The 12,297-nt window shown below is 47.4% G+C and overlaps 1 protein-coding gene across 2 annotated transcripts in view; it reads right to left on the bottom strand.

Moving 5' to 3' along the window:
- Positions 1 to 12,297, bottom strand: part of PDRG1 (p53 and DNA damage regulated 1) — a 54,697-nt gene that overhangs the window by 9,269 nt on the left and 33,131 nt on the right. The window lies entirely within an intron of this gene.

The following is a 12,297-nucleotide window of genomic DNA, read 5'->3' as shown; positions in this document are numbered from 1 at the left end:
GATTTAAATAAGTGGACAAGGGCAAGTTAGCTGAAATAGTCTCTCTCAATCTTCAGAAGGCATTTAAACAAAGTCCCTCTTGAGAGACTCAGCAGGAAATGAAAAGGTCATGGGAGAGGCGGCAAAGAAAAATTGGTTCTTACCTAATTTTCATTTCTGAAATACCTCTGATCAGTCCACACAAGTGAGTTTTGCACCCCTACCAGCAGATGGAGGCAGAAAACAAAAACTTTGAGTCACTGCTACATATCCAAAGTGCCACCTGCAGTCCCTCAGTATTGACTTGTACCCAAGCGAAACAGAGTGAACATTGCTGAACTATCCCCTGCTTTCCCAGGGCGAAGGTTGGACTCCCTGAACCCCAAGGAACAACCAAACCTGGAAACCCTTTTTAGGCTCTGACTATATACATTCTGCACGCTCCAGATAATATCAACACAAGTTAAATCGGACTTTCATAAATCAGGGGCAGGACCTCTGGACTGATCTGTGATACTTCGGACCAAAAATTAGCAGGTAAGAGAACCAATTTTCCCTTTCCTGTTCATACCCCAGATCAGGCCAGACAAGTGGGATGTACCAAAGTGCCCCTACACTGCGAAAGACCTGCTCTCAATACACTCTGCGCTCCTAGCACCTAAACATCAACTGGTAATGCCAAGAGAAAGTGTGCAGCAAAGACCATGTAGGCGCCCAACAAATCTCTTGTGGTGGCACCAACTGACTCTCAGCCCAAGAATCTGCCTGCGCTCGCAGCCCCTCTGGAACCTTTCTGCCCTTGCAAAGATAAGCCGAAATAATAGCTTCCTTCAACAAACAAGCAACGGTGCCCTTTGCAGCCTTACATCCCTTCTTTGGCTCAAACAAAACAGATGATCCAACTGCCAGAAACCATTGGTGTCCTTAAGATACCACCACAGCACCTGACGAACATCCAACAAATGCAGTTCCCTTGCTTCTGGCATTTCCAAAGACCAATTCGTAAAAGCAGAAAGCTCCACCATCTGACTGAGGTGAAAAGAGGAAACCACCTTAGGGTAGGAACAAGGGTACCGTGCGCAAAGATACTCCATCATTAATTCCCAAAACTGTCCCCCTGTAGGACAAAGCGTGCAGCTCCGAAATTCTTCTAGCTGAGCAAATCACCACCAGAAAAACCACCTTCAGGACGAGGTCCTTTACAGACACCTTCTGCAATGGCTCAAACGGATGACTGCAAAGTGCCTGCAAAACTAAGGTCATACGCCACGTAGGACACACTCTGCGCACCGGTGGCGGCAAATGCTTGATCCCCTTTAAAAATTGCACCACATCCAGATGGGATGCCAAAGACCTCTCTTGTTGTTTACCCAGAAACACCCCAGGGCCACTACCTGTACCTGAAGGGAATTGTAGGCTAAGCCCTTGGACAATCCCTGTTGTAAAAAAGGTCAAAATATGTGGTATCCCTACCAGTAATGGATGTAGGCCTTCCTCCAAGTGTTCATATATCATACACAAACAGAATGCTGGGGATTATTAGGAAAGGAATGGAGAATAAAACAGAGAATATCCTAATGCCTCTGTATCACTCCATGGTGCGACCTCATCTTGTGTTCATATATCATACACAAACAGAATGCTGGGGATTATTAGGAAAGGAATGGAGAATAAAACAGAGAATATCATAATGCCTCTGTATCACTCCATGGTGCGACCTCATCTTGTGTTCATATATCGTACACAAACAGAATGCTAGGGATTATTAGGAAAGGAATGGAGAATAAAACAGAGAATATCATAATGCCTCTGTATCACTCCATGGTGCATCCTCATCTTGTGTTCATATATCATACACACACAGAATGCTAGGGATTATTAGGAAAGGAATGGAGAATAAAAAGGAAAATTAGTTTCTTACCTGATAATTTTCGTTCCTGTAGTACCAAGGATCAGTCCAGGACACCTGGGTTGTGACTCCGCACCAGTAGATGGAGACAGACTAAAACTTGTGGGCGGAGCATATATGCCCCTGTGCCAGTCACAGCCCCTCAGTCATACGTAATGTCAAAGTAGACAAAAGCCAAAAGGCAACCATAGCTAACCATACAACTTGGTAGGGAAAAGAAAACCAACACCCCTACAGGAACCAGACTCCCCAACCGGGAGAGCGAATGGATCAGCGTACTGAAAAACACAATAATGAGCGGACTCTCCGTTACTATAACGCAACACTGCGGGCGGGATCCTGGACTGATCCTTGGTACTACAGGAACGAAAATTATCAGGTAAGAAACTAATTTTCCTTTCCCTGTACGTACCAGGATCAGTCCAGGACACCTGGGATGTACCAGAGCTAACTTACCGAGGGTGGGAAGCAGAGAGTCCCGCTCGGAGTACCCTCTCTCCAAAACCCCCAGCTTCAGTAGCCTGAACATCCAACCGGCAATGTTTAATGAAGGTATGCAACGACTTCCAGGTATCCGCCCTGCAAAGCGTGTCGAATGAGCCCGAAGACCCACCGGCGGCGATTTTCCGCGCAGAATGTACGCAGAACCAATGGCTTCCTTGAGCCAACGGGCAATTGTCGTGCGGGACGCCGCAGCACCTTTCTTTGGACCCGAAGTTAACACAAACAGAAGATCCGTCACCCGAAACGGATTAGTAACCTCCAGATAGCGAAGCCGGGACCTCCGCACATCTAGTTTTCTCAAGTCTTTTGTTTTCGGGTCCGAAGACTCCGCAACCGAGAAAGCGGGAAGTTCAATTGACTGATTCAAATGGAACGACGACACGACCTTAGGAAGGAAGGAGGTAACCGTCCGCAAGGAGACCACCGAATCGGAGATGCGCAAGAAGGTCTCCCTACAGGACAACGCCTGTAATTCTGAAAACACGACGGGCCGATGCAATCGCCACTAGGAATACGGTCTTCAAGGTGAAATCCTTGAGCGTAGAACGTTTCAGGGGCTCAAAACGGCACTGAGCATAAGGCTGAGAGTACCCAGTTGAGGTTCCAAGACGGGCAAGGGGGCCGCAACGGAGGACGGAGGTGCTTAGCCCCCCTAAGAAAGCGGGAGATATCCGGGTGGAGAGCCAGAGAGATCCCCCGGACCTTACCACGCAAACAGCCAAGCGCCGCCACTTGAACCCGAAGGGAATTACACGCTAAACCTTCGGCGAGCCCCGCCTGGAAAAAAAGCCAGAGTATCGGGAATAGAAGCGGAAGTGGGGTCTAGGCCCCACTCCATGCACCATTCCTCAAAAAACTACCCAGACCCGAACATAAGCTAGGGACGTAGACTGTTTTCTGGATGTCAGCAACGTAGCAACGACCGCATCCGAATAGCCTTTTCTCTTCAACCGATACCTCTCAAAAACCATGCTGCGAGACAAAAGTGAGCCACATCCTCCAAACAGACGGGGCCCTGACGAAGGAACCCCGGGAATCCCTGTAGACGAAGGGGTGCGGCCACTGACAGCTGGACCAGGTCCGCAAACCACGGACGGCGTGGCCACTCCGGCGCCACCATGATCACATTGGATGGATGCAATTCTATGCGCCGTAGGATCTTTCCGATCATGGGCCATGGTGGGAACACATAGAGAAGCACATCCACCGGCCAGGGAAGCACCAACGCGTCGACTCCTTCTGCTCCCCTTTCGCGACGTCGACTGTAAAATCGCGGAGCCTTCGCGTCGTGCCAGGTGGCCATCAGATCCATGTGGGGCATTCCCCAAGTCCGGCGAATGAAGAGAAACGCCTCGTCCGCCAACTCCCACTCTCCGGGATCCAAGCGGTGACGACTGAGAAAATCCGCCTGGACGTTGTCGATTCCCACTATGTGGGAAGCCACGAGATGGCTGAGATGCCGTTCTGCCCAGAGCATCCAGAGCCGCGCCTCCTCCGCCACTAGAGGACTTCTTGTCCCTCCCTGGCGATTGATGTAAGCCACGGTGGTAGCGTTGTCCGACCATACCCGGACCGCCTGTCCGCGCACGAGGGGTAGAAAAGCTTGCAGCGCCAGACGGACCGCTCTGGTCTCCAGCCGGTTGATAGACCACCGGGTCTGCGACTGACCACAGACCCTGAACCGACTTCCAGCTCAGGCTGGATCGCGCCTGCCCCTCGAGAGGTAGAGGTAGATAGAAATCCTCGGAAACCGGTTTCCAGAGGGAAAGCAATGAGGACTGCAGCGGCCATAGATGAGCGAACGCCCAAGGGACTAACGCCAGCTTGGATGCCATAGACCCCAGAACCGTCAGGTAATCGCAGACTCGTGGCCGGTGTAGCAACAAAAACGTAGCACCTGAGACTGCAGTTTGCATATCCGGTCCTGCGAGAGAATCACACTGCCTCGCTACGTGTCGAACAGGGCTCCAAGATATTCCAAGGACTGAGAGGTTCGAGATAACTCTTGTTGAAGTTGACCACCCAGCCCAGGGACTGCAAGAGCTGTAACACCCTGGCCACCGCCTGCCGACACAGACTCTGAGACTTCGCCCGGCTCAGCCAATCGTCGAGGTAAGGGTGAACCAGCAGGCCTTCCCGCCGCAACTGCGCCGCCACGACCACCATCACTTTCGTGAATGTCCGAGGCGCTGTCGCCAGGCCGAACGGAAGCGCCCGGAACTGGAAGTGCCTGCCCAGAATGCCAAACCTCAGAAACCGCTGAAACGCTGGTTGAATTTCCACATGAAGGTATGCTTCTGTGAGATCTAGGGACGCCAGGAATTCGCCGGGACGCACTGACGCGATCACTGACCGAATGGTCTCCATTTTGAAGTGAGGGACTCGAAGGCATCTGTTGACTCCTTTCAGATCCAGAATTGGGCGGAAAGTGCCGTCTCTCTTGGAGACTAAGAAGTAAATGGAGTACCGGCCCTTGCCGTACTGAGCGGCCGGAACCGGCGAGATGGCTCCCAGTCTTTCTAGTCTTTGGATGGTATCTAGCACCGCCGCCTTCTTCTTGGGATCCTTGCAGGGTGAGACCAGGAATTTGTCCGTTGGGATGCGAGCCAAATCTAACTCGTAGCCATGTTTTATCACGTCGAGGACCCATTGATCCGATGTCACGCTGGCCCATTCCTCGAGGAATAAGGATAGACGCGTCCCCACGTTTGGAACAGCGTGCCGAGGACGCGACGAGGGATGGGCCGGCCGAACTTCATTGCGAAGGCTTGGACCCCGCACCCGACGGGGCCCCTCCTTGCCGGCCAAAACGTTTGCCCCGAAAGGACTGCTGCCACTGGGTGTACCGAGAGGAAGACGGCCTAGGGTCCAGAGGATCTTTGTGGCCTAGACTTCCTGGGCCCCCTGAACCGGGCTCTGCCTGAAAAGGAAAATCTCGACCGGGTCCTATCCTCCGGCAGCTTAAACGCTCGGTTCTCCCCCAGGTAAACCATCAAATCGTCCAACTCCTTGCCGAACAGCAATGTCCCCTTAAAAGGCAAAGCCCCGAGGTGAGCCTTGGAAGAGCCATCCGCTGCCCAATTGCGCAGCCAAAGGAGACGACGTGCCGACACCGCTGCCACCATGGACCTAGCTGAGGTGCGCAAAAGATCATGGAATGCATCCGCGCCATAGGCAATGGCCGCCTCCAATCTGTCAGCTTGGGAAGCCTCCTCTGAAGAGAGACCCGCATTCGCCTGCAGGACTTGAGTCCAGCGCAGACTAGCACGCATAGCAAAATTTGTGCAACTGGCGGCACGCACCCCTAGGGCAGAAACCTCAAAAATATTTTGAGTTGAACCTCCAACGTACGGTCTTGAATATCCCGGAGGGCTGTCGCTCCCGTGACCGGGATGGTAGACCTCTTCGTGACAGCTGACACTGCCGAATCCACCTTTGGGAGTCGGAGGAGCTCTAGCGCGTCCTCCGGCAAAGGGTAAAGTTTGTCCATGGCCTTGCTGACCTTCAGACCTAACTCCGGAGTATCCCATTCCTTGAAGAGGATATCCGTGGACGAAAAAATGAAAAACGACCGCCGGCCCTGTGAACCCAATCAGAACAGGATCCATATTTGCCTCCTGGCGGACCACCACCGGAGGAGCCTCAATCCCCAGCTCCTGGAGAATGGCCGGAATGAGTGGCGACAGTTCCTCTCTGCGGAACAGACGCACCACCTTGGGGTCATCCCCGTCGACGGCCTGCGCTCCTTTACCTGTACTGGGCTGCGCCGAGCCATCTGCTGCTGCCGTCCCGGCCCCAGGCAGGGGCTCCTCGGAGGCCTCTGTGTCCGCCCCGGAGGTATCTTCGGAATCCGAGTTCTGCGGCACCCCTCGGGGAAGCCGTTTGCCCCAGGCCGCTCTCTGGGTGGTCTTCGCCACCCTCCTTGCCATCTTGTTCTGCGGCGGGGACCGGTGGACCCTTGAACGCGAGGCGTCCCCCCGTCTGCGCTTGCTGCGCTTAGAACGGCGCAGCAAAAGCGCCAAATCTTCAGAAAACTTGCCCGAATCCGTTGCGTCGCTTTCCGAATGCCCCCGGGACTGGGGCCCCTCTGAAGGGACCTCCACCGCTGCACCCCGCTGCGGGGAAAGCGTAGGAGGTAAAACCGAGGCCCCCACCGTTTCCCGCGAAGCTACCCGGCCGGTAGACAAAATGGCCGCCATTCCCGCGCTGACCAGGAACGGGTCAGGAGGCCTATCAGGGGGACCCCCCCCTTGCGACGGCGATCGCGCGACCCGGGAACGGGCCCCCCGAGGAGCCGCCGACGATCCCTCGTCTCCCGGGACGCAGGCCGAGCAAAGCCCGTCCCGGGAGAGACGCGCGCGCGCCGAGTCGCAGGCCCTGCACTGCGAGCCGCGCGGCCCTGCAAAAAACCGCGGGAAACCAAAGACGCGCCGAAAAGCACTGAGGGACGCCGAATAAACACAAAAATTCAACGCGGCGAAAATCGGCGACCTCCCCCCTGCCGAAGACGCCCCCCCTCGAGCGGAACGGAGCGCAACGCCAGGGAACGGAGAGCCGACTGAAAACAAAAGTAAAAACACTTTTTTTTTTTTTTTTTTTTTTTTAAATAAGAAAAAAAAAAACGCTGTCCCAGGTGCTGAAAAGCCCTATGTCCTGCAGGGGTGAGTGAACCGGGCTCCCCGGTGTCACCCCTGACGCTGCTACTAGTCCAGCCGGGTCCTCAACCCTAGCAGCGGCCTCAACCTGGGGAGGGTAGTCCCCTCAGGACCTCTCAACTCCCCAGGGAGGCAGGGCAACTGGGACTAGAATTAAACAAGATTAAATAAAACCCAATTTGAAGAAAAAAACCAAGTTAGGCCTAATAAAATCAACCACAAAAGCGAACCTGACTAACCACACAGAATCAGGCCCGACAGGGCTGTGACCAGACCTGCACCACCTACTGGAGACAGAGTAAGACTGAGGGGCTGTGACTGGCACAGGGGCATATATGCTCCGCCCACAAGTTTTAGTCTGTCTCCATCTACTGGTGCGGAGTCACAACCCAGGTGTCCTGGACTGATCCTGGTACGTACAGGGAACAGAGAATATCATAATGCCTCTGTATCACTCCATGGTGCGACCTCATCTTGTGTTCATATATCATACACAAACAGAATGCTGGGGATTATTAGGAAAGGAATGGAGAATAAAACAGAGAATATCCTAATGCCTCTGTATCACTCCATGGTGCGACCTCATCTTGTGTTCATATATCATACACAAACAGAATGCTGGGGATTATTAGGAAAGGAATGGAGAATAAAACAGAGAATATCATAATGCCTCTGTATCACTCCATGGTGCGACCTCATCTTGTGTTCATATATCGTACACAAACAGAATGCTGGGGATTATTAGGAAAGGAATGGAGAATAAAACAGAGAATATCATAATGTCTCTGTATCACTCCATGGTGCATCCTCATCTTGTGTTCATATATCGTACACAAACAGAATGCTGGGGATTATTAGGAAAGGAATGGAGAATAAACAGAGAATATCATAATGTCTCTGTATCACTCCATGGTGCATCCTCATCTTGTGTTCATATATCGTACACAAACAGAATGCTGGGGATTATTAGGAAAGGAATGGAGAATAAAACAGAGAATATCATAATGCCTCTGTATCACTCCATGGTGCATCCTCATCTTGTGTTCATATATCATACACACACAGAATGCTGGGGATTATTAGGAAAGGAATGGAGAATAAAACAGAGAATATCATAATGTCTCTGTATCACTCCATGGTGCATCCTCATCTTGTGTTCATATATCATACACAAACAGAATGCTGGGGATTATTAGGAAAGGAATGGAGAATAAAACAGAGAATATCATAATGCCTCTGTATCACTCCATGGTGCATCCTCATCTTGTGTTCATATATCATACACAAACAGAATGCTGGGGATTATTAGGAAAGGAATGGAGAATAAAACAGAGAATATCCTAATGCCTCTGTATCACTCCATGGTGCGACCTCATCTTGTGTTCATATATCATACACAAACAGAATGCTGGGGATTATTAGGAAAGGAATGGAGAATAAAACAGAGAATATCATAATGCCTCTGTATCACTCCATGGTGCGACCTCATCTTGTGTTCATATATCGTACACAAACAGAATGCTGGGGATTATTAGGAAAGGAATGGAGAATAAAACAGAGAATATCATAATGTCTCTGTATCACTCCATGGTGCATCCTCATCTTGTGTTCATATATCGTACACAAACAGAATGCTGGGGATTATTAGGAAAGGAATGGAGAATAAAACAGAGAATATCATAATGCCTCTGTATCACTCCATGGTGCATCCTCATCTTGTGTTCATATATCATACACACACAGAATGCTGGGGATTATTAGGAAAGGAATGGAGAATAAAACAGAGAATATCATAATGTCTCTGTATCACTCCATGGTGCATCCTCATCTTGTGTTCATATATCATACACAAACAGAATGCTGGGGATTATTAGGAAAGGAATGGAGAATAAAACAGAGAATATCATAATGCCTCTGTATCACTCCATGGTGCATCCTCATCTTGTGTTCATATATCATACACAAACAGAATGCTGGGGATTATTAGGAAAGGAATGGAGAATAAAACAGAGAATATCATAATGCCTCTGTAGCACTCCATGGTGCATCCTCATCTTGTGTTCATATATCATACACAAACAGAATGCTGGGGATTATTAGGAAAGGAATGGAGAATAAAACAGAGAATATCATAATGTCTCTGTATCACTCCATGGTGCATCCTCATCTTGTGTTCATATATCATACACAAACAGAATGCTGGGGATTTATTGGAAAGGAATGGAGAATAAAACAGAGAATATCATAATGTCTCTGTATCACTCCATGGTGCATCCTCATCTTGTGTTCATATATCATACACAAACAGAATGCTGGGGATTATTAGGAAAGGAATGGAGAATAAAACAGAGAATATCATAATGTCTCTGTATCACTCCATGGTGTGACCTCATCTTGTGTTCATATATCATACACAAACAGAATGCTGGGGATTATTAGGAAAGGAATGGAGAATAAAACAGAGAATATCATAATGTCTCTGTATCACTCCATGGTGCATCCTCATCTTGTGTTCATATATCATACACAAACAGAATGCTGGGGATTATTAGGAAAGGAATGGAGAATAAAACAGAGAATATCATAATGTCTCTGTATCACTCCATGGAGTGACCTCATCTTGTGTTCATATATCATACACAAACAGAATGCTGGGGATTATTAGGAAAGGAATGGGGAATAAAACAGAGAATATCATAATGCCTCTGTAGCACTCCATGGTGCATCCTCATCTTGTGTTCATATATCATACACAAACAGAATGCTGGGGATTATTAGGAAAGGAATGGAGAATAAAACAGAGAATATCATAATGTCTCTGTATCACTCCATGGTGCATCCTCATCTTGTGTTCATATATCATACACAAACAGAATGCTGGGGATTTATTGGAAAGGAATGGAGAATAAAACAGAGAATATCATAATGTCTCTGTATCACTCCATGGTGCATCCTCATCTTGTGTTCATATATCATACACAAACAGAATGCTGGGGATTATTAGGAAAGGAATGGAGAATAAAACAGAGAATATCATAATGTCTCTATATCACTCCATGGTGTGACCTCATCTTGTGTTCATATATCATACACAAACAGAATGCTGGGGATTATTAGGAAAGGAATGGAGAATAAAACAGAGAATATCATAATGTCTCTGTATCACTCCATGGTGCATCCTCATCTTGTGTTCATATATCATACACAAACAGAATGCTGGGGATTATTAGGAAAGGAATGGAGAATAAAACAGAGAATATCATAATGTCTCTGTATCACTCCATGGTGCATCCTCATCTTGTGTTCATATATCATACACAAACAGAATGCTGGGGATTATTAGGAAAGGAATGGAGAATAAAACAGAGAATATCCTAATGCCTCTGTATCACTCCATGGTGCGACCTCATCTTGTGTTCATATATCATACACAAACAGAATGCTGGGGATTATTAGGAAAGGAATGGAGAATAAAACAGAGAATATCATAATGCCTCTGTATCACTCCATGGTGCGACCTCATCTTGTGTTCATATATCGTACACAAACAGAATGCTAGGGATTATTAGGAAAGGAATGGAGAATAAAACAGAGAATATCATAATGCCTCTGTATCACTCCATGGTGCATCCTCATCTTGTGTTCATATATCATACACACACAGAATGCTAGGGATTATTAGGAAAGGAATGGAGAATAAAACAGAGAATATCATAATGCCTCTGTATCACTCCATGGTGCGACCTCATCTTGTGTTCATATATCATACACAAACAGAATGCTGGGGATTATTAGGAAAGGAATGGAGAATAAAACAGAGAATATCCTAATGCCTCTGTATCACTCCATGGTGCGACCTCATCTTGTGTTCATATATCATACACAAACAGAATGCTGGGGATTATTAGGAAAGGAATGGAGAATAAAACAGAGAATATCATAATGCCTCTGTATCACTCCATGGTGCGACCTCATCTTGTGTTCATATATCATACACAAACAGAATGCTGGGGATTATTAGGAAAGGAATGGAGAATAAAACAGAGAATATCATAATGTCTCTGTATCACTCCATGGTGCATCCTCATCTTGTGTTCATATATCGTACACAAACAGAATGCTGGGGATTATTAGGAAAGGAATGGAGAATAAAACAGAGAATATCATAATGCCTCTGTATCACTCCATGGTGCATCCTCATCTTGTGTTCATATATCATACACACACAGAATGCTGGGGATTATTAGGAAAGGAATGGAGAATAAAACAGAGAATATCATAATGTCTCTGTATCACTCCATGGTGCATCCTCATCTTGTGTTCATATATCATACACAAACAGAATGCTGGGGATTATTAGGAAAGGAATGGAGAATAAAACAGAGAATATCATAATGCCTCTGTAGCACTCCATGGTGCATCCTCATCTTGTGTTCATATATCATACACAAACAGAATGCTGGGGATTATTAGGAAAGGAATGGAGAATAAAACAGAGAATATCATAATGCCTCTGTAGCACTCCATGGTGCATCCTCATCTTGTGTTCATATATCATACACAAACAGAATGCTGGGGATTATTAGGAAAGGAATGGAGAATAAAACAGAGAATATCATAATGTCTCTGTATCACTCCATGGTGCATCCTCATCTTGTGTTCATATATCATACACAAACAGAATGCTGGGGATTTATTGGAAAGGAATGGAGAATAAAACAGAGAATATCATAATGTCTCTGTATCACTCCATGGTGCATCCTCATCTTGTGTTCATATATCATACACAAACAGAATGCTGGGGATTATTAGGAAAGGAATGGAGAATAAAACAGAGAATATCATAATGTCTCTGTATCACTCCATGGTGTGACCTCATCTTGTGTTCATATATCGTACACAAACAGAATGCTGGGGATTATTAGGAAAGGAATGGAGAATAAAACAGAGAATATCATAATGTCTCTGTATCACTCCATGGTGCATCCTCATCTTGTGTTCATATATCATACACAAACAGAATGCTGGGGATTATTAGGAAAGGAATGGAGAATAAAACAGAGAATATCATAATGTCTCTGTATCACTCCATGGTGCAGCCTCATCTTGTGTTCATATATCATACACAAACAGAATGCTGGGGATTATTAGGAAAGGAATGGAGAATAAAACAGAGAATATCATAATGTCTCTGTATCACTCCATGGTGCATCCTCATCTTGTGTTCATATATCATACACAAACAGAATG

The sequence above is a fragment of the Rhinatrema bivittatum genome, chromosome 8, assembly GCF_901001135.1.
Source record: "Rhinatrema bivittatum chromosome 8, aRhiBiv1.1, whole genome shotgun sequence".
NCBI lineage: Eukaryota > Metazoa > Chordata > Amphibia > Gymnophiona > Rhinatrematidae > Rhinatrema > Rhinatrema bivittatum.
The sequence above is the reverse complement of the archived record's forward strand: the minus strand, read 5'-3'. Positions and strand labels throughout refer to the sequence as shown.